We start from the raw sequence: 5,463 nt of genomic DNA on the forward strand, positions 1-5,463 counted from the left end.
GATGAAATGAAAAGTACTACTCCTTCCGCTTTATTCTCCAGACCTGCTGACCAGCACTTTCGGTCTTATAGATTGGCCAAGACGTGAAATTACTTACTTATTTCCCATGCGGGATTCGTACACTGCCCGAAATTTTTTTTTAAATACTCAAGTTTAGAAAGAAATAAAGACGGAAACAAAGTTGTACACCCAATAACTTAAAATTTAAAATTATTCATATGTAACAATAATATTGAATAGCCCAAACAATTTATAATAGAAGAAATAGTTAGCTTGATGCACTAATGATTGACATCCTAAAACAAACAGTTGTATTTAACTCAGTCAGCTATAAGCCGACTTTTCGAACCGAAATACCAATTGTGGAAATTTTTAATTATTATCATTTAGGGTCACCTCAAGAAATTCTATCTCATGATAATGACGAAAGTGAAAGCCGAGAATGAGTCGCCGCCACAGTATAAATTTTACTTTTTATTGTCATCGCATCGATTCACTAGAATGTTTTTAATCGGATATAAAGTTCAAATGTTTACAAAAAGAATCCCAAATTAAGGCCGCCTCCTGTGAGAATCGAACTCACGACCGCTGGTTTACAAGACCAGCGCTCTGCCTACTGAGCCAAAGAGGCTTGTTGGAAGCACTACATTTGTCGTTCTGATAGATCCGGGATTCATGGTTAGTGAAACACTATGAACAAAACAATAATGCATTATTCGGAGCGTTCTGAATACTGTCGAAGAAAAGACTTCAATATCTTTGTTTGGGAATTAAATTCATTCTTCTTTCAAGATTAGCCCACAATTTTTCAATTGGACGTAGTTGGGGCATATGAATCTGTAACTACCACTGGTATCGAGAGATGCTGCGTTTCGTTCGAACACCTTTTCGCGTAATGAAATTATGCAAAGTCAGGCCAAATGACTACATTGTCATTCACTTGGTTTTCCGAATAAAACGGGTAACTTTCGGGAAATGATTGGCACTGTAAGTTTCGGCATTGACTGCTAGGCCTGAGCGGAAGAAAAATAGTTTCGACATTTATTTTTCGTTGATTGTTTACCACAGTAGGACTTTTTGGGGAAACTTTAAATGGGCAATGAACATTACTCCGTCAGTTACAGGTTTCCTCGGAGATGAATAATAGCCGGTTTCTTTCCATTCGTTTCAATCGAACGTCAAATAGATCTCATCATCCATAATCACAGCAACGTAGAGAACATTCTTACCCACCATAACCAATCGTTGCTTTTGGGTTATAACTTGTTTATCTGATACTGCCGGGAGAGATTTACGCTTCCTCGTTAAAATACCCATTTGATTCAAGAAATTTTTCACGTTTTTTAACTGTTTCTAACTCTCTACCCAAGGAAGCATCGGATAGGAGCCTCCTTTCCTATAGCTCTTCGTCTCTGTTTTTGCATAGGGGAAAGTAGCCCTCATCCGACTCCCTAAATTGCAACGGCCATTCATAACATAAAATTATCGTTTTTTGGTATCTTCGGCATTGAAATAAATACTTTAAATCTCAAACTATGTTTAGAACGCGTCGGCGTGGTTTATGAGTGGAACAGAGGGGAACAGAGGCCAAATCGAAAGTCTCATTTTTCCATGGTCCTGAACAGATCTTCGATTTTTTGCAGCGATTCTGTTCCCAATTTCCTGGAAATAACATCCACCCCTAATTATATAGGAAATGGATAAAAGTAACTGGCGAGCGGGAAAAGAATATAGTCTTGTTTTGACTTCCGGTTTGCTGATAATGGCTCTTAATGACCTGAGAGAGAGGAGCCAGCTCGCGTTTGTTGTGATCACTCTAATGTCAGCGCGAACCAGTCACGATGAACCAAGGGAAGTATTGAAATATGTAGAAAATTTCAACATGAATTTTTTTCCAAACCATTTTATATGAAAATAATTTTGACATCGGACTACATCTTTCATTTCTATACTGGGGTGTAAGTTCGAAGCATCGAGAACGAGAGTGTTACATTGGAGAAACAGGATTGAGCAATAATACCTCTTTGCCGGTTGAAAGAAAAAGTAAAATATCTACACGTTATCTGTGTGTTACTTATTGATCCAAAAACATGTTTCATGTTTAGCTCAAAAATTGCTTTGGAAGCAAGCTATTGAAATCACAATAATCTGTATATAAGCAGGTGCCAGCTCGGAAATCCACTCAATTATAATTTTACATTTTGTCATGTTATCGCTGCTCAAGATTGATATGGCGAAGCTATCGTTCATCAAAAAAGCTCTGATGAACGGAGTCTCCACCAAGAGCATGTTTGTGCAAACGAAGAGCACTGGAGCGTCGTGTTCGTGCAAGCAAGGTCAAAAAGGAGTCTACCGCTAAGAAGGTGACCAACAAAGCGCCAGCATCGAAAACGCCACCGTTTCCGGGAATAAGAACAGGGCATAGAAGACATCCGGAAAATATCATCGCTGCTAGCAAATAATCTACCGTTGCTATCGGGGGAGAAGGAAACAGTTACATTCCGTGTACTATAGGTGACAAGTAGATTCAATTTATATAGCTTGTTTTAAAGAGCAGACCATAAGCAATCGAAATTGCCTAGTTTTGTAATTTGTCGACATCTACAAAATATTTAACTCATTTTCCGTACAAGTCGAAAATGTAACTTTTCCTTTTTTAAGCATTGAAAACATAAAACGGTGCCAAAACGCTAGGATGAAAGGAGCTGGAAAAAGGTCACTATAAAACCAAATTATCAGCGTAGTAACACCTTTCATTTGACACTATTAAAAATTCGGTAGGTAGTACCGTTCCCGAGATCTAAGTGGTGGTCGGTTCTGGACCACCGGTCGGATTAGGGCAACCTTCTCCTACTTCTGCGTTCTTCAGCATGATGAGGCGACCAGAACCAACAAAGGAGAATAGATTAACCATTGTCCAGTAATGAAAAACTTCTAAAAATGTTTGATCGGCTGTAACCCATTCACTATAAAGTTCGTAAAGTTCCAAAAGTGCATCCCCAAACCCATCTGCAAAATAAAACATCTCTCTAATTACATTTTTATTCGTCGACCTGTGTTGTTGCCTAGTCTACATTTTCTTAACTGACCAATGTTTTGTTATTTTTGTACGAGTAAAACAAATCTCGAGTTTCCACTCGGTTCATGGCAGTTCAACACCCGCGGAACATTTTTTGATTACTCTTCGAATAATTATTCAAATTTGGTTAAGATTGATTCAAGGTAACTCCAAGCGCCTCCTCCAGTAATGTGTTGGTATAGAACAAGCTTGTAGGATTAAGTTTGTGTATAAGGTGGAGTCAGAAGTAGAGTAAACCTTACAGTGAACGATTCAACAGAGACAAGACAAGATGTAGTTTTAATTACTACGTCAAAACATTAATCGTTAATTATCTTTCGGTTCATGTACATAACTCCTGGACTTTTATTTATAATCGCGAGATATCATATTTCGAAGCTTATACTGATAGACAGATGGGTTTGGTTCATAACATCGATAACAGATCACGTTCAAAACAATTATGGGCCCTATTCCAGAAAACGAGACGAGCAGACGAGCGCTCGTCTCGTTTGTTTTCATATTCCAGAAGCCGAGCACCTTGTTGATTGAAAGCATCGGTATTCTTCTGCTCCGCCTTTATCTTCAGAAATTGTTTCACGGCTAAACTAGTATTGCATAAGCAATGTATGTTTTCAACTGCAACCATCAAATTCAGTTCAGTAATTGCTAGATTTTACAGATTTTCAAATGGGCCTCTTCCAAACAACACAACCAAATGTAAACATTGAACTCATATCCAGGGATGCTAGATGACTGTTTTGAAAATATTAACACGGCACGAAAAGGGTCTTCACATATTGAACGAAGATAAGTAATTCAAAACAACTACTTCATTGGAAATACATATATATATATATATATATATATATATATATATATATATATATATATATATGTGTATATATAGATTTAAAACTTTTTTTGAATAATCGTTGATTAGGTGAACAAACATTGCCCCCAATAAACAATAAATCCATAATAACAGAACGTCTGAGTGATGAACACATATGCTCGAGGAAAAATATCAATGGAACCAAAAGATATATGAAACTTATTCCTTTGTGTTATGTTTTTTTAATATTTTGGCACTGAGAAAAGAGTATCGATTGATCAATTTTAAAACTGTTTGTTGTTTTTCTCAAAACAACATCTGTCTTCTCATCTGACATCACTGATCATACTGAGAAAAACTGACTGAAGTCTCTCCAGTCTACCAAATAAAACATTTCAATGAAACTCGTGTACTGGAATTGGATATTTTGCTCGTCTCGACAGTGACTGAAAACGAGACGAGACGAGACGAATTGCTCGTCTCGTTTTCTGGAATAGGACCCTATATTGTATTATTATATATGTAGCATTACGGCACATTTTCATTACTCATTTTTCATATTTTAATTAGCTGTATTTTCCAATAATATTTACAATATCATATGTACATATAGCCTTTCAAATTATTAATTTAAATTATAACTAGCACACTTAAAGCTAATCTCACTCTCAAAACATCCTTACAAAAGTAGGATAAATTTCGACAAACACTCAAAAACAAGGTCGTACATTCAAACTATAACGTTGCTAGATTCGCAACTCAAGCTGGTATCATCCTTTCTACATCCAAAAACTCTCCTTGCGATTGAATATTTCTTGTCTATCACTGCAATGAAAATGAAAGTAAAGGTTATGCTATTGCGTTCTGGATAATCTAAATGACCTCAACGTACCTGTGAGATGATATTAGTAACCAGGTTCCATGTGTGCTCGCAGGAGCCACAGCGACTCCGCCTTGTTCTCGATCCGCTTATCCAGTACATGTTCGTTCACTATTGAGCCGCTTATTCCTAATACGAGGGCCACCATCATCGTGCCCTGTGCAGCGGCTTTAAGCCTCCTCAAAAGGACCGATGAGGATAACACTCCGCAGAATCGTTGTCTGTAGGCACCAGCCCCGCAAAGCATTGCCATTCCTGCGATACCGATCGGCGTGGACACAGAATTCCGTGCCTTCCAAACAAACCTTTCACTCATGTTTTTCTCGGGCCTTGGCTCAGACAACATTGTTATAAATTAATCTTACTGGTTAGACGTTCGCCGTACGAATGATTCTTCTCGCTGAATGGCTACAGTAAGAAAGATTATTCCATGCTCTCCACTCTTTACATTGAATGAGACTTCTCACTCACACGCGCTCGACTCGACTTTCTCGCACACAATCAATCCCGTTCGACTCGAACCTGTTTGTTTTGACGGACTGCGGCTGTGCGTGCGTAGGTCATCGTTTACATGTTTTGAACGCTTCTCTTTCAACCATATTCGTAACAATCCCTTCGTCTAGTCACGTACAACTTTTTCGTGGATGTTTTCAATTGAACTTGTTGTTGACTTCCCATAATATGCGTGGT

The 5,463-nt window shown here is 37.9% G+C and overlaps 1 long non-coding RNA gene and 1 other non-coding gene across 2 annotated transcripts; both read right to left on the reverse strand.

Moving 5' to 3' along the window:
• Positions 1-558: 558 nt before the first annotated feature.
• Trnat-ugu (transfer RNA threonine (anticodon UGU)) lies at positions 559-631 on the reverse strand. The gene has a single exon. It is a non-coding gene; the product is annotated as a tRNA-Thr (tRNA).
• Positions 632-4,444: 3,813 nt separating this feature from the next.
• Positions 4,445-5,165, reverse strand: LOC129770747 (uncharacterized). Its single transcript, XR_008742188.1, has 2 exons — positions 4,786-5,165; positions 4,445-4,718 (listed from the first exon to the last, which is right to left on the reverse strand). It is a non-coding gene; the product is annotated as an uncharacterized LOC129770747 (long non-coding RNA).
• Positions 5,166-5,463: the final 298 nt, after the last annotated feature.

Source organism: Toxorhynchites rutilus, chromosome 2 (genome assembly GCF_029784135.1).
Source record: "Toxorhynchites rutilus septentrionalis strain SRP chromosome 2, ASM2978413v1, whole genome shotgun sequence".
Taxonomy (NCBI): domain Eukaryota; kingdom Metazoa; phylum Arthropoda; class Insecta; order Diptera; family Culicidae; genus Toxorhynchites; species Toxorhynchites rutilus.